This window comes from Chelonoidis abingdonii, chromosome 1 (genome assembly GCF_003597395.2).
Source record: "Chelonoidis abingdonii isolate Lonesome George chromosome 1, CheloAbing_2.0, whole genome shotgun sequence".
NCBI classification, from domain to species: domain Eukaryota; kingdom Metazoa; phylum Chordata; order Testudines; family Testudinidae; genus Chelonoidis; species Chelonoidis abingdonii.
This window is the reverse complement of record NC_133769.1, coordinates 286,124,539-286,152,171: the sequence shown is the minus strand read 5'-3', so window position 1 is coordinate 286,152,171 and position 27,633 is coordinate 286,124,539.

Below are 27,633 nucleotides of genomic sequence, written 5' to 3'. Positions count from 1 at the left end.
GGCTCAGCCAATTACCAGAGGCTTCTAGCTTTCAAACCTTCCTTTGTAGCTCAGCCTCCAACTGCCAGCTACAGCACACGGTCCTTCAAACAACCAAAACAAACAAACAGACTGACAAACACAAGCTCAGCACACAGCAAGTAACCCCCAAACACAGACAAACACACACACTGCAGACAGTTACTTACCCCACAGATGGTGTATTTGCACCTCCTTCATCTGGAGAACTCCCTTGCAAAACTCCCTGTTAGCAGCCCCTGGTCACAAAGCTGTATTTCTTGTTCTTTCCTTTTAATAGTTGATTATGTTTCCTGATACTCATTTAGGCTTTTTTCCCTTTTTCCTATTTTATCTGCCCTGTTTCTGCCAGCCATTCGAGAGTGGTGATCTCTACTATGAATTGCTTAATCCAAAAGCCAATCAAAGAAAGGTTCATATGTTTCCTCTTTCTCCTGGGACTCAGTCTTAAACAGTGCTAAAGTCTCTGGCCCCAGTCTAGTGAAGCACTTCAATACATGATTAATTTCAACCACGTGTGTAGTCCCATTAACTTCAATGTACCTTGCAAGATCAAGCTTCTGGCTACAATAGCTACTGTTCCATTTCTACGTGCACACTTTTGCTTTCTAGGAAGATCTGATGTGCAGCCCTATCCATCCTGTCCTCACTGCCACTCTTTAAATCAGTTTATGGAAGGCAATCAGTAATCAGTCTCCTAACACTGAGTTGAAATATTTCACCTTTGAATCTGCAGCTCATCAATTTTCCACTGGCAGAAGAATTCTTTGAGTCCCTATATCACTCCCAGGTCAGTCTATGCTATCAAATTATGATAAGTCATTTTCTATAATTTTCTCCCCTACCTTTAATTTACCTGGGTTTTGTACAGGTTCAAATGAACTTCTCACTTAAAAGAAAAACTCTTATCAACCTAGCTACATTTCCCCAGCTTTAATATCACAAGCAAGTGAAACTGCAGGCATGTATTTGTGCATATTGATGCAAATCCATATTAGACTCAAGTTTGCTTGAAAGTTTTGCGTATGTTATAAACCCTGTTGATGAATTTCATGTTTGTAAAGAAATCCCAAACCACAGGATATCTGGTTTGTAGCTAACTCTGCAACAGTTCTACATTTAAATAACTGTTAATCTACTGAAAATGTGATAAATAACTGAAGCTTGTGTTCCACGTGCCAATGATTTTCTTTCTTTTTTTTTTTTTTTGATCAGGCTGGTTGAGGGTTACATAAACAATTACTCGAGGTAATTTATTTCACTGCATTTTGAGATTGGCCCTCCCCACTTGCCTGCAATCCCTCCCCCAGTTTTAATTATTTTTAACTCTGTTTCCTGAATTCAAAAATACTTTTCTATTGGATAATTTCTCCAATTCCTCTATACCCATACTTTAATGGACTATATTTTCAGCTGGTGTAAATGAGTGTAGCTACCTAATATGATTTTGTTTTGAAACCATTTGTCTCTGTAGAGACTTGATTTCTCTCTCTCTAATGAGGACTATTTCATAAGGACACTGTTTTCCTCTTTGTATATATTTACCTGTTGTGAAATAACTAATTCCAGTTTCTGCTGTTTTCTGCCTGTGGCCCTGTACCTATTGAGTTTCTGGGAACTGGGCAGGCGGAAGCCCGCCCAATGCTAAAAGATCCCCCACCCCAGCCTAAGGGGAAGATCTACAGGACCTCAGAACCCAACTGATTTCGGGGAACAACTAATAAAAGAACAGAGACAGGAGTGTGGTCAGAGGGTCATAAGAAGGGAACCTGATGGGGACACCGAGCAGAGAACCCCAGACAGCGCCCACTGCTTCTCGAAGGTGTCAAGGGAGCCAGTGGACGCCGGCCAGAGGAACTCCGCCTGGATATTTGAGCGGACTAAGGATCAGAAAAAAGCCCAACAGTCACAGGAGTCTCCATTGGCCAACCTACTCTCCCTAGTTGCATAGATAGCCATTTTAGCCAGAGTGAGGAGGAGGTTGACCAGGAGGTCCCACAACTTTGTGGGACCATGGATAGGGAGTGCATAGAGAAGGAGGTGAGGGGAAAAGTGCAGCCAGAAATGCAACAGTATATTGGTGAGGAGCCGATATAGGGGCTGCAACTTGGTGCACTCTAAGTAAACGTGCGCCAGGGTCTCCCTCACGCCGCAGAAGGGGCAGGTGTCTGAGACAGGGGTAAACCGCGCCAAATACACGCCCGTGCTCATGGCTCCATGAAGGAGCAGCCAGCTGATATCCCCGGAGGGCCTCAGGACCAGGGTAGAGTAGAGGCTATCCCTGTAGCCCTGTAGTGGGCAGCTGCCCCACTCCGATAGGTAGGGGTTAAAAGTGGTCAAGCTAGGCTGATTGAGGAAGCAGCCACAGCTGTGAGCAGCTCAGTCAAGGCCCAGCTAGCCCTAATAAGAAGGCTGTGGGCTCAGAAGCTGGAGGAGTCTCACACTAGCCCTAGTAAGAGGGCCTAGCTGCTGGGGAACTTACGGTACCTGAAACTGGAGCAGTGCTGGGGAATAAGGCAAGGGAGCTGGGGAGCTCCAGCCTGGTAAATCCTTAGGCTACAAGCCTTGGTGAAGACCTACACAGGTACTGGGGTTGCAGCGATGCAGCCCGGGGATAGGCAGAGGCAGCTGGTCCAACCTCCTTCCCAATGATGAGTGGCCTTTACAGACTGCAGTGTGCCTCAGTGAACAGGGGGCTAGATGATGACTAGCAGTAGCTACTGAGGCAAGGTGGAGTTAGAGGGTTGGGGGTTCCCCTGAGAGGTGAGACCCAGAGCATGTCGATACTGTGGGGCAGAACCCCAAGGTAAAGGGCATAGGGGTGTGGGAGGGATATGGGGCGAGACCCCAGCCTGCAGAAGGCACTCTGTGCTGGAAAAGAGCTAATTCCCAGGATGACCAGCAGGAGATGCCACACTGGTGAGTCATTGCTTCACTACAGGCTCATAACAGTTTAGTCTCCTAGGACAGAAATGCTATAGTTTAGACCAGGGGTTGGCAGCCTCTGGCACACGGCTTACCAGGGTAAGCACCCTGCCAGGCCAGGCCAGTTTGTTTACCTGCCACGTTGGTAGGTTTGGCTGACCATGACTCCCTCTGTCCTCGGTTCGCCGTCCCAGGCCAATGGGGGTGGCGGGAAGTGGCGCAGGTGAGGAATGTGCTGGCCATGGCTTCCCGCCACTCCCAGTGGGAGCTGTGGTTGGTCAAACCTACCAACGTGGCAGGTAAACAAACTGTCCCGGCCTACGAGGGTGCTTACCCTGGTTAGCCGTGTGCCAGAGGTTGCCAACCCCTGGTCTAGCTCAAGTTACTGGGATCAATGTATGGGTGTTTGGGTGACATTTAATACTATTACTCACAGGACATCACACAGATTATTTCTGTCTATATTGGTTCTTTCTGGCTATGAAACTACAGCGTAAGTCAATTAGAAAAGAAATGGAGAAACTAGAAATAAGTTTGTTTATAAAAAAGTAAAGATAGCTAGACTTGGAACTTTATCTGTTTTAGAGGTCAGGAAGATGTTTTACAGAGTTGAGAAGGATTATTTAGGTTTTTCCTGGAATACATTTGAACATATTCCATACAGAGTTGCAGCAATCGGATAATAAAAGTTGGGTGAAATCACCACATTTGCTTTCACCAACTCCACACATCCACCCTCCAGGTGGTGCACACCTAATCCCACATTGCTCCTCTTTTTGACTTCCTAATACACATATACTTAATAGTGCAGGATAGCGCATCAGCTCACCACTCTGGGACATCCCTCCCATATACACCACTGCTCCTTTGGCTCATATAGACATATGCACTGACTGCTCCTGGAACCCATACATACCACTCTCCCAGTCATCACACCTACACACCCACTTCTCCTGAAAGGATTCCCCTTCCAAAATCACACAGACACCCCATTTAAATCCCACCCACATTACCAAATACCCTTCATTTTAGGAGGGTTCCTGATGACTCACATCTTCTACTCCAGGGGCCTGTATGTACATAAATGACATTTGTAGCCTTCTTAGAGTTTTCTCCATACATGCTTACTCCACAAAATGGAGTACAAGTGAGTAAGCCTACACTGCTGATAAAGGAATTGTGGAGATGGACTCACTGACAGGAGTAGTTCCCTACATGAAACACGCCATACCAAGGATTCATTGCTCTCATCTTTCTTACCACTCATCCGGAGCCCAGGTGGTGAATCCTGTAATGAACTTCATAATTGTCTTGTGTCAACAGGAAGAGGTAAAGACTGAGGCAGGATCTTCACTTTTTCTTCCATTAGGACTGATGAGGATGGATACAAGTAGGTTCTTCTTTCCCTTTTCCCAGAGTCCAGTTTTCACTCCCCATCTCAAGAGGCCATGTGAAGGGAAAGAAACGATGATCAGGAAGCATGGGAGCAGTGAGGCTCCTCACTTCCCACTTTATCAATGCTAGGGTAGGGGAATGTGGTTAAGTCAGTGGGAGTCAGATATCCCCTGCTGGAAGTTTTCCTTGATCTTATGGAAGTGCACTGAGCTCATCTACATGTGAAATGTCTGGCTGGAAATGAGAAATTGCCTATATAGACACTTTTCCTGATTCTTTTTTTCTAAGGTAAGGGAACAGAGGAAGGGAGATAATCGATGCAAACAAAAATTGAAGCAGGGGGTATATCTCCCTTATCCTTCTCCTGGGTATTTGTCCTTATGTTCAATAATAGATTTAGCTGACTAAGGACAGCCACTTTTGGAACCAAGAGATGTAATTTAGTTTTCCTTCTCTACAGCAAGTTCAGCTCCCATTTATGTGTTCCTAAATTGTTTGTTTCATCTCGTATCCATTTCTGTGTTGCTTTTTTGTAGCTTTAAGAGATATTCCACTCACAGAAATCTCAAATCTCTTTATTTGCATCCAACCCCTCATTTTGTTTATATATATGTATTTTAAATGCCTTTTGCAAGATAATGATCATCCAACAAAAATCTTTTAATCTCTTAGATGCAGAAAGGGGCTCTTTGTTCAAGCTTCTATTTCAGTATGCTGATTTTCACTGCCTTTTTAACTTGGGAATGATCACTAAATTCTAAGACCAGATATTGGTGAAATGTTTGTGAACCAATTGAGATTCCTGAAAGCTAACCCTGGAGTTATCCACCTCACCTGGTTCGTATTGATGAAATTGCTTTAAGCTTTTCATTATGATCACTGAAAGTGCACTGCAACCTAACAGACTCAGAATATTTGGTTTTGTGATTGCATGAAGTATTCCTCAAAATGAAGGAATTTTGCTGCAAAGAGTGGGGCATTTAAGCTCTGTGCAAGCTTCCTCCCACAAACACTTCAGGGCCTGACCTGTATCCTCTCTGATATTTCACTCCTGAGCTGTCTTAAACAGCATCTGACAATCATGCTGAATTATTTTCAGATTCTTCAGTGATTTTATGAATTGGAGGAAGGATTGGAAATTTCACTTGTGACCTCACCGCTATCTATTTTATTGTATCTATTGAATTAATTTACTGACCTCCATCTCTGTACTAAGTATTTTACAACATAAACCACTAAGGAATTTGTTAGGTTTCATATAAGAGCTATTATTATACTAATCTACTCTGATTCTGAATATTTTAAACTGTCAAAACTTCCATAAGCTACAGTAGGTGCTATAGTTAATTCACTGATTCATTTATTTACATTCTGACACTACTTTGCAATAACATAATGCCTGATCAAAACTTTTGGACACTTTTGACAATCTCTTAGAAACACAGGAGGGAGGGCTTGCTCAGTGGTTTGAGCATTGGCCTGCTAAACCCAGGATTGTGAGTTCAATCCTTGAGGAGGCCACTTAGGGATCTGGGACAAAATCAGTACTTGGTCCTGTTAGTGAAGGCAGGGGGCTGGACTTGATGACCTTTCAGTTCTATGAGATAGGTATATCACATTAATAAATCAACAGACCTTGCAATTACCATCAGATCAAATACTCTTGCCACAAGATATGCTCATAGACTATGAGGCCAGAGAGGACTGTCATGATCTAGTCTGTTATACTGCATATTGCAGGCCCCAGAACTTAGCCCACCCCATAATACACTCATAACATCTGGCTAAGTTACTGAAGTCCTCAAATCATGAATAAAAGACTTCAAGTTATAGAGAATCCACCATTTACACTAGTTTAAACCTGCAAACGATCTGTACCCAATGCTGGAGAAGAAGCCCCCCACCCACCCCCAAAAAAACCCTCTAGGGTCTCTGCCAATCTGACCAGGGGAAAATTCCTTCCTGACCCCAAATACAGCGATCAGTTAGAGCCTGAGCATGTGGGAAAACCCACCAGCCAGACAGCTGGTAAAGGATTCTCTGTAGTAACTCGGAGCCCTCTCCATGTAGTATCCCATCACTGGCTATTGGAGATTGGCTACATGCCATTGTGAGCAGTCTCATCATATCATCCCCTACATAACCTTATCAATCTCAGGCTTGATATAGTAGTTAGCTCCCATTCCAAGAATCACACAGATTTAAATGTTTATTAGAAAATATTAAAGAAAGGTGATACAAAGGGTTTGATGTGTCAGTCGTTGGTCATCGGGGGAAACATACAGAGCATGGGGGGACGCTGGCAACTGGTTACGGTTCAGCATATAGTACACATAGCCTGTAATGTCCCCAATGCGGGGTGTACGGTGGTTGGGGTCAAGATATAGTAGGGGGGCAGTGAGGGTACATCGCTCATAGAGTGGGCTACACACAGTCATGGGTATGAGTAAGCGGGCCGGGTAATGGGGACAGGGTGACCCTCACGTGGTGGGATCCAGATTGGTAAGTTCAGGACTCAGGGGATATGGTTTGGTAGGGGGGTTGTAAGGGTTTCCCCCTCCCCCCCGTGGGTGCGTGGAGCCACATCGGCTCACTCCTGGTATTGGCGGTGGCCGGTGATGTGTTCGATGTAAATGTCTCTAGACCACCGGATAGTGTCCGAGACCATCAGGCGTCTCATGAGTCGCGCATAGCGACGGCCCACCCCACAGGCCCTGAGCACACGTTCGTTCCAGGGGTCCCAGGCGCCCAGCGCCCCGACGATCAGAGCGTCGGTGTAGACCTCGTAGCCCTTCGCCCGCAGGGTGTCAGTCAAGGGGGCGTATTTCTCGAGTTTGCGGGCTCGGGCTTCGCGGAACGCCGGGGTCCTGTTCTCGAACGGGATGGTCACGTCGACGAGGATGATCTTTTTCCGCTCCTCGTCCGTGACGACGATGTCTGGGCGCAGCGGGCTGTCGGTGCCGGGGATGGTGCGGTTGACCGCGATCTCACCGAGGTGTGGGGCGATGGCCTTCGCTAGGCGGTCCTGGACGGCGTTGTGGCGCAGCTGCCAGGCTCTGGCGTGGGGTTTGCAGCTGCACAGGACGTGGGGCAGGGTCTCCAGGGTGTACCCGCACTTCCTGCAGCGCTTGTCCCGGTTCCCGTGGCGGACGGCTCCGTTGAGCGGGACGCAGTTCAGCCGGGCGCGGTGTATGAAGCGCCAGTCGGCGAAGCGGGTGAAGCTGCCCGCGGGGAGGAAGTGGTTGCTGGAGTCCCACTTGCTGGTCACCTCGAAGGCCTTGCCCTGGTCGGGTTTTTTCCTCAGGGTGTCCACGTAGAGCGCGTGGACGGCGGCCTTCAGGGACCTCTCCAGCACGCCTCTGGCTTCGGGGCTGACGGTGATGCTGCCCTCCGTCCCGATCTGCGGCACCAGAACTCCCAGCTCCTGTCGCTCCTCGCTCCAGACCCAGCGGCAGCCCAGTCGCTTCCCTAGTCGGCGCGTGGCGTTGCGGGCGCGGGACCACAGCGAGGCGGTGTCCCATCACTACCCAACCTTACCTGTCTTGGGTGAGGAAGAATAGCTAGGGCTTACAGCATGGTGTAGACCATCAAACAGCTATAGGCCAAGGGGAAAAGTGATTTCAAATGATGAGTGCCCTTTGTAGTACAAAGAGAGAGCCGGAAGAATGGGGCCTGGTACAAAACCTAAAAGCTGAACTAAAGTGAGCAAAAGTCAGACTCTGTTGATATAAAAGAAAGTTAGCAAGAGTCAGGCTATGAGCAAAAGTCGGGCACTGTTAGAAACAGATCCCTGCTTGTAGGTTCACTGTCTGATACATGTACTTGGAAAGAACAGGGCTGGCATTACAAAAACACAAGAACTGCTAGGCACAGTATACCTGCATAAACACATTCCAGAAGGATCGTGACAGAACACCCTTATGCCAAGTTATGGTATAAACATACTCTGAAAGTGATACAGGGACACACAGGGTCCCCCTAAAGATAAGGTTAGGATGATAAGGTGATGCCTAGAGATGTTCTGATGAAACCTACATATACAAGGTAAAGGGTGGCAACTAACCACATCAGAAAGGCAAATTGTAACTTGTTTTTATAAGTGTATAAAAAAAGGTTAGGAGGGGGGTGTCTTTGTCTGACTGAGGGGGGAACAGAAAGTCCTACTGCTCACTGAGCTGGTCCATTGTAACTGGCATACAAACTTTTGTGGTGCTATACAGTTTCAAGATACTAGGAGTGTGCTTAGTTAACAATAAACCTGGCCAAGTGCCTTTGCAATGAACCAAGTCTGTTGTCTTTTTGGTACAAAGTTTGCTGTATAGGATTTCTGACTGCAGCAAGTGTAGCATGCTGAGAAAACACACATGAAGCCAAAATCTGACAACAAAGGTCAACATACTGCCTGCAGCCCCATCTCTTATACCAGTGGAATACCTTTGCTGACTGGTAACTGTGGAAGTATCTCAAAGGTATTGATGAGTACCAAGGCACAAAATGTTTCAATATTTATGAAGATTCCTTAAGGTGCCATCTGCAATGCCAGTAGACAAAGAAGAAAGGCTAAGAAAAGCTATTACACTGTATAATTAGTGGTCATAATCAGCTGCTGGTAAATGACATTATGATTGAAATTCTCAAGAGTGTTATGTTAAGAGGCCAGCTATCGTGATGAATGGTTGCTATGCAATGTTATGATAGGAACTTTATTCCTAAAGTGTATAATTCTGGTAGAATGCTTAGAAATCTAACAGATTAAAATTGAGAACATCAAATATTTTCTCACTGTACTCTCAATTTTTATTCTGTCTTGAAGTTCTGTTCATATTCCTGATACTGTTTCTTGTTGAGCATATAGGATTATAATAATAGAATTTTAATATTTTATAGAATGTTTTCTTGCTTCTCTCTCTGTTTCTAACTAGTTTAAACTCATTTTATGCTTTGGTCTTTCCAGTCTTGTCCCTTCATAGTTGTGTAATTTGTTTATATTCATCCTTTGTGATTTGACCTACTTTCTACTTTTTGTAGGAGTCTTTTTTTTTTAATAAACTACTCAACAAATCCAAATTTCTTTATGTAGTCAGTACTTACCTGCATGCTAGTAACCCAGATTTATGTAATTGTGTTTTTCCTCCACAGGGCAAAGCATTTATATAACACCATTTTGCTTGCCATTAATTTGTGCTTCAGCAACAACAGTCCCAAATTGTTCAGATCTGAAACTAGATTTCAACGCTAAGGACCAGTATAGGATTTCTGAATGTACTGATTCTCAGTAACATGACAGAAGTCATCCATGAATCATTTCTTATAGATTTTGGTCCTTTTAATTTTGAGAAGTGCTGTAAGTGTAACTCCGTGAGGAGAGGTAAGCACAAAACCTATGCTGTGACTAGGCTGGGTTAACAGATGTCCTGGAAATTGATATCCTCATTTGAGGATAGGCAGCTGATGTTTATAATAAGTCATTCCTATAAATAACTTCCATAATTCCAAATAATCAAGATTTTAGCATGTGATGCCATATCTGGAAATATCAATTGAAAGGTTGATGCACCTAATAATGATGGGAGATGGTAATTAGACAACATATTTGCATGAAGCAACTAGCACCATTGTGTTATGAATTATATGTTTGTATTACAGTAACATGTGATCAGAGCCCTACTGTTGTAGGCACTGGTCAAACATCTAGGAAATGAGTGTTCCAGACCCCAACAGTTTACAGATAGAAAGAACAGACAGAAGAGATAGGTGGACAGGAGAGCAAGAGTGATAGAATATCTTAGGACAGAGTAGCTAAGTGCATAAATCAAAGGTACATTAAACCAGTGAGTACCAGTAGTCACAGTAATCCCAATTTGCCACCTGTTTAGCTATTATCGGATTACAATGTCCTGTAACTTAATGGTGAGTTTTTTAAGGACGAATTTGGAATGGGATGTGGTGGTGGCTTTACATATTTTGCTGGTGAATTTTTTGCATCGTGTATGGTGCAAGATGGGAGGAAAATCAAAGGTGCTTGTGTTTAGCAAATATCCATACCATGATTAACCAGCTTGAACTTATTTCACTGGAATGCAACTTCCCTTGCCTTTCCCTCTTCCCCTTTTATTGTCTTTTTTTCTATTAATTAGTTTAGTGATTATAAATGTGGGATTAATAATTCTGATCCTGAGCCATGAAGCTGTGCATAATTCTCACAAGAGCCATGATGATTTAACTGTGTGGCAATAAACCTCACACCCACCTAAGCTGAATGTTGGCTCTGAAATTTGATGTATTCATGAAACTCTCCAAGCAGATTCACAAAAAATCTATGAATGTGGGCTGAGGTTGTTCACATATAGCCAGGCTGTGGCCACTGCCTTTGTGGATGTCACAGTGCTGTAAATCTAGAATTACACCAATGATTTCAGTGAAATTAATTTAGATTTTAAACCAGTGTAATTTGAGACCAGAATTTTGAAATGTACCACCACAATGCAATGGAGTGTTCATGCATGTGTATATGTGTGTGTATGTGTGCAAATATATATGTACACAGCAGATTTTGTTTCTGTGAATTTTAATTGAAATAACTGAGATACAAAGAATTCATCTAAATAATCAGGCATAAAAAACAGTGAGATGATATATACTCACACTTATAAACATTATATGTGCTACTACAAATGGCTTCTTTCTGTTTCATGGATTGTCTCCAACTGCAGACTATGAAAACAGTATGACTTTTGTATATATATTATTTCTCTAGGATAGTAAAGAAAATAAGATGTCTACATGCCCTTCCAGCATTTTTTTTTCCTTTAGTAAATATGAAATCCAAAAATCTAGCTTAGGAATTGCTCAGGAGGTTCGTGATCTGGTAACAATGAGTTAAAACATATGAAAGTTTTCAATATCAATTACAAAGGGAAAAAAAGAGGCAACTGACATTTTTTCCCCTTTCATCTTGTGGAAACAAGTACAGTATATGCTACTGTGCGTTTTGCAAACCAGCAGTGTGTAAAATTGCTTTGTGTTGATATATTAATGTGATGAAACAAGCTCAGTGTTTTTGTAATTGATCATTCAGATTAATTCCTTATCTCTCAGCAACTTCCAGTAACATTCACTATTTGAAATAGAAATCTGTTGTAATTAATGTAGAAGGAAATGTTACTGAGAATGAATATTTTAATGTAGGAAGTTTCTGAAAAAATCTATATATACAAATTCAGTGTATTCATATTCTAATTCCCAGAAATGTCAAATGCTTGTACTTATGTTCAAGCCTTATTATCCCTTATTTACATCAAATTACGCAAACATTTGCTCTTGTTACACATGGTTAAGAACATATTTCTACTAGCATTTTATTTAGAAGGTCTTTGAGCCATTGTATGATAGTACAGGCAGAACAATGTATTTTCCGATACCGTGAAAACCCTAGTTTCACAATGATAAATTGTAGCTCCTGAGAAAAAGTTTAGGAAGTCAGGGTATGTCAGTAATATTTCATTTGCTTGTGAGCAAATTTATTATAAGATGCTGGTACTGATAGCCAGTATGATGAAACTAGCCCAGAATTAGTTACTTGAACTGATGATATCTTTTACTAGATCGATAAAAAGCATTGAAAGAGAAGAAATTAGCTTCTTAAACAAGTTCTGAAAGGACTGAGTTGCACTCTGTTGGGTTCAATGACACCATATCACTTTATTTCAAATAAAAGCCAGCATGAAGTAATCTATTAGGACACAGCATGATCTAACTTAATGTTGTACAACATCTCAGAAATGTGATTTTAAGAAGTGCTTTCATTCATGTTAAGTACTCATGATCATGATGTCTTCTCGAGTAAAAATTTTTTTTATGACAATGGTCAAATGCTAAAAAATATTCACTAATAGTTCACAAGCACATACATTACAATGAAGATGAATCATTGTGAATTAAAAACAAATGTAATCTATGCAGTTGTACAGGATCTGAGAAAGGGGCAAAACAAAATTAATCAAAATGCATCCCTCCTAAGAAGGCCTCCAAACTGACATTGGCTGGCAGAGTTCCTAGTTCTCTTATTGTTCTAGGAAGCAGTTAACTTCCCATTTTCCCATAGGCATCAGGTCAGGGAATAGCAACCTAACCAGGGACTTGTCTACCGCAGGGTATTTAATCTGCAGCTTTTGTGCTGCATGTTAGGTAATGCACAGTATGCAAGCTGCAGTAATAGTTTCACATGGAATGTTGTGCCTTCTGTGAATGCACAGCATTATGTACACATGGCAGTAGTTTGCTGTATACTGAGTGTATCCCATACTGCGTTGCTTTACAGCTAAGCAGTGTGCATTCTGGGATTTTTTCTGTGCATTGCGAGACCCACTCTAGTTCAAATATTTGGGTTTTTTAAATCCCATGATTCATCCGTCTCTTCCCCACTCTTCCTTTAATGGTGGGCTAGTGTCTTTTTCAAATTGCTGCTGGCCAGCATGGACCCAGCAATAATCCATGCTGCTATACCACAGTGTTAAATAGGCAAATATTGCTGGGACTGTATTTCAGCATACAAAGTCACAGGAATTAGGCTTGGAACTTTGTCTACCACATCACTGAGACGATATGGCAGCAGCAGCAGTTCCTCCAGTAGCAGAAAAGTCTTTAATAGCAATGGAACCAGGACACAGATACAGAAGAAGAGGAAGGTGCTGAACAAATGATAGTAAGACATCTGATTCCTGGAGCAGCTGCACAGCCTGAAGCAGAATTTCTAGGCTCAGGAAAGCAGCATGAGAATTGCTCTGCAGATCTGGAATGACAAGCAGTGGTGAGAGAATTTCAAGATGAGAAGGCTACTAGTATTTGGAGATATATATTGTAGTAACCCTAGACCTACAGCAGCAGCATACCAAAAAGCAGTGTCCCATGCCCATAGATTAGTGGGTCACAACTGGAAGCTGGCCGTCCCTGAATGTTATGGGTCCATTGCAAACAATTTGGCTTGAGGATAGCTACTGGGAGAAAGGGGGAGGCAGGCGTTTTGTCTTGCAGATGTGTGATGCCATGGAAAAGGTAGTGTTGCACAGGGATATAAAGCTTGGTGATAGTCAGGAGATTGCTGATGGCTTTGCATTGGAGTCCCAAACTGTACTGGGGCAGTTGATGGGCCCCATATGCCTATTATTCCATCCACACCCAGCCCCATCAGGCTTCAGAATTTGTAAACAGAAAGGAATATTTTTTTTCAGGGTAATTCAAGGGCTTGTCATTCACCATGACAGAATTACAGACATGCTGAGTGGTCTAGAAAGATCCACAATGCTAGGATCTCTCGGAACTCAAATCTATTTACCTTAATGGAGAAAGGACTGTTTACCCCCTGGAACACTATGCACATCAATAGTGTGAACATTGCTCTGGTTACCCTGGGAGACCTGGTTAATGAAGCCATTCACAGGCCGCTTGGACAGAAAGAAATGAAACTGTTTATCACCTCAGTATCTGCCACATGGTAGTGGAGAGTGCATTAGCCATTTGAAGGGAGATGACACTGTTTGTGGAATAAGATAGAAGCAGCATTAAAAAATATACCAAAAATTACAGTGACAGTGTCTTTTGCCAATATTTGTGAGAGTTAGGGAGAAGCCTTACCAATGTGTGGGAGGCTTAGCTGAAGAGACTTTCTCAGTGGATTGAGCAGCAACCAAGGTGTCCAATACAAACAGACAGAGTAACATGGTCAGGGATACCTGTCGCTCTTATTATGAGTATCAGGCCTGAAATTGTGCAGCTGTACATCTAGTTATTAACCCACGAAGAGGGGGCAATGTTGTGGCAATCCTTACTGTACCTAGTCTTTGCCTACATATGTCTGTAAAATCTTATGAATTGTGAAAACTTTGTTATGTGTAAAATGAACTGTCAGCTCTTGTGAATGAAATTATAAGGTTTTTATTATTAAACAATCTATTATGTAACAAACAGAAATGAACCTTCAACTAAAACAAAAGTGAAACAGTGGCTTTTAATTATGAAACTACATTAAAACAATCTATTAGTTAGCTATACAGAATCCTTTCATTAAATCATCAGTGAAACAAAACAGTAAAGTGCAGCTGTCCTGGGGACGGGTTGGGGCTTAAAGTCACAGACAAGTATAGAACTTCTGGCATGGAATCCCTTGGCTCAAAGTTACCAGGGATGATAGATGGCTCAAATGACCTGGGATCCCAGGTACAACTGTTTTCAGTAAACTAGCTTAGGGTCTGGGAAGGGAATGGCCTCTGAAAACAATGGTGTGTTGGTACAATGGGGAGGAATTCTTGTTGTCCCCAGTAGCCTATATTGTCCAAAGGCTGGATAACATGGTCTGGGTGTTAGTTTGCAACACTGCATTGCCTGCTGCCACAGTAATAATGTGTCCTGCAACAGGGCATTTTGGCTCTGTATTGCCTCCAGGATTTGCCTCTGCATCTCTCCGTCTTTTTCTGTACTGCCTTTGACCATGGCACAGTTTTCCCTGGCAACTGCCACACAATCCTTTGCTACTGCAAGGATCTCCCTGAAAATCTCCTGGTCAGATAACTTTTTGGTCCTCAGATACTGCTTCCATCACTCTGCATTTGTGGAGATGGTTGAACACTACAATGTCTGTAAATGTTTCTTGATACTTCTGTTTTCTCCCCTTCAGGTTTGCCAGTCACTGAGCTGCAGGTATGGCCCCATTTCTTGAGGATCTGGCCACTGTAGTGCCATAGTCTTGGGGGAACCTCTGAGATGGTACTGAGTAGTGTGTGCACTGGTATTTTTATCTGTGCAGTATATGTTGTTTGGCTTTGTTGTTGTATGTGGGGCAGAGTGGATGGAGGAGGCTGGGAATTATGTTCCTGATCTGGCTTTTAAGTTTTGCTATACATTGAAGGTGCTTATATGGTGTCAGAGTGGTTATCGGTGCGATCGTGGGGTGAGTGGGATAGTAATCCTTTCAACATCTCATTTAGGCTGTCCTGACTATGGATGACATTACACTCAGAGGGGTGTCTATGCGGCAAAGAAAGGCCTTCTTCAAAAAGGCAAAGGGCAAACCAGATACACTATAAAGTTATTCACCTAGATTGTTCCTCCAGAAGTGCTGCAGGAGTGCAAGGAAATCGTGAACTATACTGGGGAGGGAAATGGCCATGCAGCTTTTCTTCATAATCTTCATAATCTCCAAACAAAAACCGAGCTATTTCTCAGCCTTTAGATTTTGTTTTATCTCCCCTGCAGACATGGTGAACATTCAGAATAAAATTGATAGGTTTCTGCAGTGATATCCTGAAGCATTCACTCTTACTAGTTTGTAAGAATGCATGTTACAGGGCATTTACAGGGAATCTATGCCCTTTTGAAACGTTCATAAACTGAGAAGCTAGCATGAACCCTTTAAGCTTAATTACCAGCTTGGATCTGATATCGCTGCCACCAGCCAAAAATTCCAGTGTTTTGGCTCACTCTGGTTTCCCCAAACCTTCCCTGGGGGACCCCAAGACTCAGAGGCCCTGAGTCTCACACCAAAGGGAAGACAACCTCCTCCCCTTGTCTCCTATTACTGCATCGCTGCCCAGCTCCTCCCCTGGGTATCCTGGGCGATAACTGACTGTAAACTCCTTGAATGCAAAAACATAGAGGCCAATTTACCTCCCCCCGTCTTCTTCCCAAGGTGCGACGGATCACACCTCCGTAAATCTGACACAGAAAGAATTTCCCTTCCTTTCGTTCCTTAAGCTACCCTAGAGAAAACTGCAAAAACAGGTCTTAAAGAGAAAGCTTTATATAAAGAAGGAGAAAAACACATAATGATCTCTGGCATCAAGGACAATACACCAGGACTATTGCTATAAGAAAAGATATAATAAACAGCTTATTCAAAAAGAAAATACAATTTAACATTCAGCAAACACTAACACAGTTAAATACAAAAACAATATAAAAACCTTATATTATTGTCGCTATACCTGTACTTACAACTGGGAAAACAAAAGAAATTTAAGAAGAAAGCTTTGGAAGTAAAAAAATAGGAAAGATCGCCTCTCATAGCCTGAGAGAGAGAAGAGACACAGGACACAGAACATCCCCGAGCTTTAAACAAAAATGCTTGTTTCGCTGATTGGTCCTCTGGTCAGGTGTTTGGTTCTCTTTGTTAACCCTTTACAGGTGAAAGAAACATTAACCCTTAGCTATCTGTTTATGACAATGGGCATGCAGTGTCAATATCTACTTCATGTTAAGTGAGAACACTAAACAAACTTATTTTCCTGTAACCACAATCTCAGTCAACTTTTGCATTTCATTTGAATCAGCCATGGGGACTTGTAGGGGAAGGGGAAGGAGGAAAAGCAGTGGCTGCCCCATGATACTGGCCACCATTTTGAACTGGGAAACAAGCTTCGGACAAGGGCACATTCACCATGCAAAGCACCTAATAGAAGGGGAGTGGCAAATAGGTATATGGGCATGTGCCTTCCATGGAGTGGGCCTGAAAATGGTTGGTAAAGTCAGAGCTTTAGCATCAGAGGAAGGTTGATTGCCTGGCCTGAGTAACCTCCATTTTGGAAAGGTGTACTGGGAGTGGGGTGGGGACAAATGGACAACATAAGCTGAGGAGGGAAGGGATGAGAGACCTGAGCCTCAGGAAGGATTCTAGCTGACATCCATTTTCAGTGGCTGCGTCCCAGGGGCACCTGGAATAGAAGCTAGCATGGCAGCATAGCTAATAATATAATGAATAGTAAAATATTTTAAAAAAATAAAATCTTACATTATAACCTTCCCTCCACGGGATCAGCCTCCTTGGTCCCAGTCTGGGTTAAAATTGGATTGGGAGCTCCAGGTCAGAAATTTAGTTTAACTTCTACATGGCCATTATCAGGATCCTGAGTCCCAAGAGATTCTGGATTTCAGGGGAGATTTCTTCATTGGCCTCCTCATTCTCATCCTCCAATGATTCTTGATGGCCATCCTTGGGGAGAGTGAGGTGCATAAGCTTCCTGGGATTGGTGGTCATGCAGTTGCATAAAATCCTGTACAACTCAAAAAATGGACAGGTAACATGTGCCCTGCTAGAATTTTTCTTGTTGTCTCTGGTTTTAATGGAGGTGCTCTTGAACTGTTTGGTCTTTATCTAGGACTGTTCAGCCTCCCAGTAATGGCTTCTCAAAGATATCTTTCTAGAAATGTCCACAAAAATGTCTTTATTCCACTGGCTGGACACAAAAACTTTCTGCAGTGATGTTTCTCCTGAAACTGTGATGAGCTCCAGGTCATGATGGGGCTCTAAGCAACTGCTTCAGATATCTTCTAGAGCTTCTGAAGTATTATTGTAGCTATTGTTATAAACTGGAATCCTGGAGTGAATAGACAAAATGTGTCTGTTCACCAGCCTATAAACAAAGGATGGAATATCCAGTTAATTTGACCACAGAGCTAGGGACAAGTCAGTAATGGTCACCTGTACAGTAGTGTGGGATAGCCATTGGAAGACTGCCAAAATAGTTTCCAGCAGCATTGCATGGACACAAACAACTGACCAGACTAACTCACTGTATAGCAAAGCTCATTTTGAAAGAAGGCTCCACTGTTCCTGATAAATGTGGAGTCTGTGCCCTACAATTAATTGCATTGTGAATACACAAGCATTTTCAAAATGGATGAACTCAATTTAGTGTAGTTTAAACTTGCCTATGGAGTAGGCAAGCCCATAGTTGATAAAGCCCTTATCTCAGAGATCTGAGTCAGAGCAACCAAACTATCATCAGGAATAAAATCTCTAATGCCCAGCTAGTGTCCTCGATCCTGAGCATGGCCTGCAGCCTATACCACTCAGGATGGCTTGTAGCCCCTTCTCTCCTTTTGGTCATCTTCCCTATTTGTACATTCCAGCACCAACAGTGGGACAGAGTCTTCCTTGACTACATTCAGGCTGTCATGGGTGTAAGCTCCAGACTGTTCCTTTAAGAGGTAGTATATCCACAGCAATATATCGTATTTCCCCCCTCCAATTTGCCTGCTAGAGTGGCATAAAATTTCATGTATTGGACAATATAGTACAGCTAGTAATCATATGTCAGTTTTATCAAGACAAGTTCCAGTATCTCAGAACTGTAACTTCTTTCAGGATACCTGAACCATCCCAGCTATTCATTTAATCAGTCAAAATATCTGTTTTAAATGCAAAATGTTTCTTCATGACACATTGTAATGTAGAATTTGCTCTGTTTCTCAAGAAAAAACTATTCACTGGAATGAGTACTCAGTGTGGTGAACAGTAGAATGAATGTGGCACACTTGCAACACTTCAAATGGATGCTTAATGACACTACTTCAGTTTCTTGAATAAACTCTGTCAGAATACTAAAAGAATGGACAAACTCCTCACTTAAAGATGGCAAGAGCTTTTTCAAGTCAATCCTTTTGGTATGAATATTTCACTAACCTAAAATAATTCACCACAAAAGTGTCCAAGACTTTGTGCTTAAGGTGACCATATTTTCAAAATCAAAGAAATTTAATGGTGTTAAGAAAAATATTGGGCCAGATATTCCCTCAGGCTAGCACTAGGGAACAGAAATTGTGTAGTATGTGCATGGTGAACTATAGGAATAGAAATTCCACTATTAAAGCTGCTTAAAATCTATCAATTTTTGATATTTATATTTCCAAAATGTTGATCTTTTACAACTGAAACAATTGGGAAATATATATTTTTAAATATTTATAATTTTTCTCATCCGTTCCCCTTTATTTTTTTTTAACTGACTAGCTCTCACTACCGTGGTCTATCTCTATCTCAAGTCTTTGGAAGACCTTCCCCAAGATTAAGGTGGTTATCCAACTGGATGGGAGGTGACACACTGGGTTTGGAAAGCAACGACTCCACAAGGCATGCTCTGCTCCCAAACTAATGGAAGTACTGCTGGAAAAAGCCAATGGGGTGTCACTCCTCTAACAGCAATAATTCCTGGTCAGCACAAGACAAGAGGGAAAATGAGAGGAGCTTCCTCTCTTTGATAAATCATAGGTTTTTCAGCTATATCATCAATGGCTCTGATCTTCTTCATGGTCCCATTCCTCCTCAGTGGGCAATATTTGTCAGAAACTCCAGAAGGTGGAGTGATTTTGGTGTTGCTTGGTCTTTTGTACTAGATTTCTCTGTGGAAATGATATGGCTCATAAAGCAAATAAATCAATGGTTATCTTTTCCCCCATGTAACTACATGGAAAATCAGCCAGTAAGCAGTCATTAATATGTGACATTCATAGTTCAATAAGCTTGGCAGAAAGATAGAACATTGATCAAGGGAGCAATTTCCTTGATCAATTATTTGCCTTTTTTTTCTTACCTCAAGAAATTTGTGCTTTTAAATTTCTTGGATTCTTCTACTTGACCCTGTAGTGAAATTATAAGCCTAGGTTTGTGACATCACCATCAGCTGCCCCAGAAATAAATGTGCTATCACAAATTCAGTATAATTATGATTTGACCACAGGATTTCAGAGAAGGACCAGCTATACTGGAAGAGGTCAGGCTTTTCAACCAACCTGTACACTAATTTAAAAATACTGTGAAAGCAGTTATTAAAACAAATGAAATGGAAATAGCTTTGCCTTTCTAATATGACATTTGCCATGTCTTCCACCAATATTCCAAGAGAATTCTGCAGGAACTAGTTAACTTGACATGATTATATAATTTTCAAAACACAGCTTTCATTTTTTGAAACAACAAAAAAAGACTATTTGATTCATAAGGCATGTCAGTGGTATTGCCACGGCACACTTGGAGCAATACAATAACACTTTTTAAAGTGCATTTCAGGTGCCACATTTCCATTGGATTTGCACTTTAATTAGCACCAACAGATAATATGTCATGTACCATATTGATCAAAATGAGGCAAAAGCTGAAGATATTAATATGGTACAGTACCAAGGTCTAGCAAGACCACAACTGGTACACAATTGTGCACGACAGAGAGACTGAAATTTTTTGAAATGGTACAGCAGACGTCAGCAAGCATAATGGGTCTCAGGAAACTATAACTATGAAAATAGAGAAGTAAAATTAGGTTTATATTTATCAGAAAAAATGGTTTAAAACAGGCATGATTGATGTATATAAAATTATAAAGGACACAGAAAAAAGCAATACCATGAAATTATTCCACTGAGTGATCAGATCAAGAACAAGAAAGTAAAACCTTAAAGCTGAGAAAGGACTAGGCAATGACTACTGAAAATACATTCTGTACATATAATAAAACTAATGTGTGGAGTGGATGAACATGATAAATCTGTCAATATAAACTACTAACCAACCAAAAATTTCATTAAGAAACATCTGAGTTTGAAAATGAGTCAATGGTGTCTACCTAGTGCAGAGGAAATGCATTATAATTTCCATAGAATAAATCTTCTGCCTAAAACATGAAAATCCTTGGAAGTGTGAAAATCTGGAAAATAATAAATAAGGGATGCAGCCACTTTTTATTTAAAATGAGCACTAATGTCTAGGTTTCTCTCTCACACACACACCTGGGCTGAGATGACATGCAAATTTTCTGGAGATTCAGTATATCCCGTAGAGATTTGGGGCAGTTTCTGGAGGGGCTCAGTGTTTGAAAACACAGTTTATAAAGTCAGAGCTAACTTTATCTTTAACTATGGAACAACTACTGCTGTTCCAAAATGGGTAGATAGATAATATAGAAAAATGTTAAACACATTAAGGGCAAGACACATTAGAGGGTACCAGAGTTATATGATTCAGTCTACCTCATATGCTCCTATTCTATATTCAGCTGAGAAAGAATGTCAGAGTGATATCTTATATAATTGAAAGGAAAGGGTTTTGGGGTAGAGCGGGGAATCTGAACACAAATTTCACTACAGAAGCATAAATGAAACAGTGTACTACCACTTTTAAAAAATTCTGCTTGCTTGTTTGAAAACTTGCACAACAATCTGTCGCTATATCCATCACCCATCTCAGAGTTTGAAAATAATTCTTTCCACAGACAAAATCAATAGGATACAATCATTTGTAAGAGTGGGGATGAGGCGGAAGAAGGAAGTAGTCAGCCTCATCCTGACCATACTGAATTAGGGACTTAGTTCCCATTGTTTCCAACTAAAGTGGGTTGAGTTGTGCTTAAAGTACATTCAAGTAAATAGAACTTAAGCACATTTAAATGCTTTGATGAATGGGGACCTTTTGCTTCTTTTAAGATGTGTTCAGCACCCTGCTGCACTGAGAGCTAATTCTGAAGTACATGACAAGTTAGATCTTAAAGACAATTAAAATATCTTTTAAAATGTCCCCATCCTTGTTTTGCATCCATAAAGGTTTATTTTAGTGTGTTTTTTTTTTATCTTGGAAAGCTTTCCTTCTATCTGCCCATTTGTCAGAAATTCTGCCTTTTTAATGCATGTTGTTACAGCTTATGCCACTTCTCTAAAGACACAAATCAAAATGCAGTCCCCTGAAATCTCCCTATACTGAAATGAAGAGCTGATACCGGCAACACTACTTCTTCGCATATATGCAGCATACCTCAATCTGCTAGTTGGATCATTAACTTCACTGGCCCAGAACAGGTATTGATGGGGAGCATGACATGAACACTGATCCATGCCCCCCTCTGCCCAGTAGCACTGCCAGGGCCCAGCTGATGCCAAGCTCTGGAATGATAGGGCTGGTTTTCATGTATCAGTCACTTTTCACTCTTTGATGTATCTAAAATGACCAATTTGTGAAAATAACAGCATACCAGCCTACTTTGGTGTAATATACCGTACACACTAAGATCGTGCAATTTCTTACTATGTTAAACTGACTTAATCTGAAAAAAATATCAATATTTTAAAAACTCATATTTTGTAAAACAAGCTTCTGAGCAGGTACAGATGGAAAGCTGATAAATTTCCCTCCCCATGCAACTGGTATATTTAAATAAAAAGGAACCACCTTGCTATTTCAGAAGAATTCACTCTTCCATCTATCATGTTTTCCCCTCATCTTGTATGACATAACGATAGTATATAATTGCTATTAATATATTAGAGTGAGTTTGTGACTTGAACTAGATACGTGGAAAGAGGAGGAAAGGGTAGTAATCTGCCCCATCTTCAAATGTATGTATGACATAACCAGACATTGAGTCTGGATGCACGGGGCTGAGTAGGTGCTATGTGCCCTCTTACTTACTGGAGCTGGTGGAAAAGGAACAGCCAGGAGGGATGGGGAATACTCAGAGTCTCCAGCTCTTTAATAATTCAATCTACAGCTGAACTAGCAGGAAGGAATGTCCTGCTTTGCTGCTGATATAAGCGCATCTAGAAGCAAACAGGGAGGGAACTGGTTCTTTGAGTCATGAAACTTCCTGGGCCTACACCTGAGTGGGGCAGATTATTCACCGCTTCTTGCTCAGGATTGTGCCTAAAGCTACACAGGTTATGTCTAGACTGCCATCACAGGATGTGATGGCAGCTCAAATAGCTATACCCAATCTAGTTTTAATCTGGCTAGGACAGTAGATGAACTCCAGGAGTAATTACCCAGGGCTCTGCCTAGGTTTCCAAATCCCACTCTGAAGCTTGCACTACCATGGCTTCACTGCTTCAGGACCCAAGCTAGCTAGATTACAGCTAGCTCAAGTTTAACCACCTGAGCTGCAGTTGCATCCAATGATTGCAGTACAGACAAAGCCTAGTCTAGCCCTTGATATATATTAATCATTTCTTCTAGCACTCAAAACATAGTAGACCCTTTCCAAACAGGACAGAACACCAAGGAACTTGTACAGTAGTATCATAACATACAGTATATGGTTACACATAATATTAAGATTCTATTAATACATGATTTCTAAAGGACAAAGAAATTATTAATAAATAGGATAAGTGTGTTACAGACATGTATAGTGTGTATTTATAGACATGTTTAGAAGAAATCTGTTGGACTCTCCAGCAATCATTCAGCTCTTTATTAAAACTTTTATTAATCATTTAGTAACCCCTTATAAAGGGAACCTTAGTATCAACAGTGACAGACTATATAATATACGCCACATATATAAAAACACTACACTGGAAGGGAGATGGATGAAATAGCCTTTTGGCCTTTTTCAATTGTAATATCTGTCAAATGATTCTTCTGACACAGTTCAAGAATCATTATTTCATTACTTTAATATGTATTGTGGAAGAAGGGAAAGAATTGACAAGGATTTGTAGGGGATCTTAATGCATGTCAGTCTGTTAGCAAGAGTTAGGCCAGCTGTAATCCTAATGACGTGAGATTTGTAGAAGCAAGGATAGTGTGAGGCGAGTAGGAAAGAACTGTGTGAGAAGTTATCACGACCTTGCACTGATAATCAAATACATACTTAGACTGGTGCCCAGAGTGAGAAAAATAAAAAATAGCAGGATAGCCTGTGTATAAAACAAAAATGCAGCTGTTGCTCATTATGCTGTATTTTTTGCTTGTTATTGTCTGTAACAAAGTATAAATGCTTGCCTGTTGAAGAGACCTGTGGGACTGGGGCAACCCAGTGTCCTAGGGCACTCCCTCCCTTTATTGCAATTGCTGGAGAAATAATAAAGTATTTGATTTTGCTGCACCCAAACAAAAAGCGAGAATTGAGTTTTTCTCTGACAGTATATATGTTAATATTTTCTGCAGTGCTAAGTTGCACATATTGCATTTTTCCTCATAAAGCCAAAGGTTAAGTATGCCCTAAAACAAAGATACCAAACTACTTGAATTAAAAGGGACATTTCCACCTTATTTTGTTTAATTGCTTAATTTTTAATGGAGTGCTTTGATAGAACACTTTTCATAGCATTTGGATTTCCAGGGGGAGGTTTTCCAAGGCATGAATGCCAGATAGACCCCTAATACTCAGTGAAAGCCAGTGGGAGTTCTGTGCCTAATAGTCATTTATACCATTAAAATGTTCTGCATTAATTCATATGAAAAGTACTGTACGGATTTTTCTTCTATCTTGATGTGTTTATAAGATTCATAGATTCCAAAACCAGAAGGGACCACTGTGAGCATCTACTCTGACCTGTACAATGCAGGCCATAAAACTTCCCCCAAAATAATTCCTAGAGCATATCTTTTAGGAAAAAAAAACATCCAATCATCATGCAAAAATTGTCAGTAATGGAGAATCCATCATGACCCTTGATAAATTGTTCAAATACTTAATTACTCTTGCGGTTAAAAATTTACTCCTCATTTCCAGTATGAATTTGTCTAGCTTCAATTTCCAGCCATTGTATCATGTAATATCTTTCTATGCTACAAATTTGTTTCCAGTTTAGGTATTGAAAAATTGATCAAGTCATTCCTTAACTTCTTTTTGTTAAGCTAAATAGATTGAGCTCTTTCAGTCTATCACCAAAAGGCATGGTTTCTAATCCTTGTTTTACTAATCTATTAGAGTTCATTGAAGGGGTCAACAAACATGTGGACAAGGAGGATCCAGTGGACATAGTGTACTTAGATTTCCAGAAAGCCTTTAACAAGGTCACTCACCAAAGGCTCTTATGTAAATTAAGTTGTCATGGAATAAAAGGGAAGGTCCTTTCATGCATTGAGAACTGGTTAAAAGACAGGGGAAAAAGGGTAGGAATTAATGGTAAACTCTCAGAATGGAGAGGGGTAACTAGTGATGTTCCATTCAACTTATTCATAAATGATCTAGAGAAAGGGGTAAACAGTGAGGTGGCAAAGTTTGCAGATGATACTAAACTGCTCAAGATAGCTAAGACCAAAGCAGACTGTGAAGAACTTCAAAAAGATCTCACAAAACGAAGTGATTGGGCAACAAAATGGCAAATGAAATTTAATGTAGATAAATGTAAAGTAATGCATATTGGAAAAAATAACTCCAACTATACATACAATATAATCGGGGCTAATTTAGCTACAACAAGTCAGAAAAAAGATTTTAGAGTCATCATGGATAGTTCCCTGAAGATGTCCACATAGTGTGCAGAGGCGGTCAAAAAAGCAAACAGGATGTTAGAAATCATTTAAAAGGGATAGAGAATACGACAGAGAATATATTTTTGCCTTTATATAAATAGATGGTACATCCACATCTTGAATACTGCGTACAGATGTGGTCGCTTCATCTGAAAAAAGATGTGATGTCTGCGTGATATGGAAGTATGGTATCGTGCATATTTAAAATGATTAGGTTTTGGAACAGTTCCCATTATGAGAGAGATTAAAGAGGGACTAGGACTTTTCTTGGAAAAAAAGAGGAGACTAGGGGGGATAGATAGAGTTTAGTAAAATCATGAGAGATTTTGAGAAATGAATAAGGAAAGAATATTTAATTATCGTCGACGAATAGCTGGGTGCAATGAAATTACGGCAAGCAGTTTAAAACAATAAAAGAAAGTTCTTCTACACAGCACAGTCAATTTGTGAACTTCTGCTGAGGAGGTTTGTAAGGCTTGTACTATACAGCGTTAAAAGAGACTGGATAAATCATGGGATTATCATTAATGCTTTTAGCCACGATGAGTAAGGAACAGTGTCCCTATATTCTGTTTGTTGTCAAAGGGTGGAGCTGGATGTCTTGTACAACTGTCCCTGTTGCATTCCTTCCCTCTTCCTTCTGTTTGTCGTGTGGCCCCCTGGCCATGTGTGCCTAGTCACAGCCTATTCCAGATGGCTTGTACAGACTAACTGGAGCCACTGCTCTGCCTAGGGAGGTCTTGCTTCTTTGTTGGCTCCTTGTCAGGACCCGGGCTCGGTGTGGGGGCGCTGCCCAGAATGCAAGACCTGATAGTGGCCAACTAATTAAGCATATGAGTCTACCTGTGGCTCAGAACAGGCCCAGCGCATGCCTATGTCACCTGCAGCCTTTCCCTACCTTCCTCCTCCCCTGATCAAGAGGAGCCAATCAAAAGTATTGGTGGGAAACTGCCTGAGATTGCCTTTAAACCAGACAGTTTCTGATCAGACCTCGGAGAAGGCCTTGCTTGCCACTGGTCTGATCAGCTAGGGTCTTTGGGGGCCTCTCCCCACTCTCGTTTGTTTTTGAGCGTACACTCCCTGTTTTAACTCCCTCCCACGAAACAACGAATTGTTGCCTGGAGATCTCCCTGATTATTGTAGTGAATCAAGTCTCTCCGCATCTCTCCAAACACCTTCGTTCTGCTGCTCTATCTGCGGGATTGTGGTTAGACCTGTTGCAAACTTCCTCTCTAGCTGCTAGCTTTGTTGCTCTCTCTATGAACTGATCCCGTAGCTAACTCCTTGGTCTGTATGTGAAGTCTGTTTTCTTGCTCGCCGTGCTTTGCGGAAAATAAGCCTGTTGCCGCTGCTAGCTGTGCCTCCTGGACTGTACCTGGCTGCTGGCTGGCAGCCGCCCCACTGGCGGCAGCCACCAGTGTTATAACCCCCTCCGGCGGCTGTAACCTTGGGCACACCCACATCTGCCCTCTGAATGCCCCCTTCCCGATAACAGAAACATAGTGTAAATGCACCTATTAGAATCAGGGTTCTGTCTAGATAAGCTGTAATTTTCTTTTGCATAGCGTGGTTAAGTTAGGGTTGAAAAATTGTTTGTATTGTGCTCTGGTAATTAGAGTTTTAAAAATTGTTGCATGTGTTCTGTTACTCTGCTAATTGTGTAGTCGTGGTTAGTTATTCCTAAATAGATTTGCTTTCTGTATAATTGGTGGTTAAGTCTGTCTTCCCACTGCCTCTATGTCCCCCTCCGACTGGCTTGCTGTGCTCCACCAAACTGCCCAGTCACTCGTTGCAGTCTCTCGCTGTTTAAACTGCAGCCTGTCTGCTCTCTGTGCTCCCCTGGTTTAAATTCCCTCCGCAGCGGCCTTCTGCCCTCTGGTCCTCTGGCCTCATCAAGTGTTCTCTCGCCATTCCCAACTGATTCCTACCACTGCCTGTCTCCTCTCTCTGCTTTTAATCCTCCCCCACGTGTTTCAGCCCGCTCTATGGCTCTAACCTCAATGTATTACTGGAGTCTAGCAATCACTCCATGGTTACCCTTTTTTCTCTCTAACAACTTCACATTTTACATTAACATGTGACCATTTTTACTACAGTTGTTTGGTTATAACACTTGACCCATAACTGTTAGTTTGCTATATTTGTCGGCTGTCGACCTTGGTACATAAGAATTGGTTGCTACTTGTACATTTCAACTTCAGTGTAATTGGTTACCAACTGTATTGTACCCCACTATTGAAACCCCCTATACTATTTACTAAAAGAAACCCCTCCCCAAT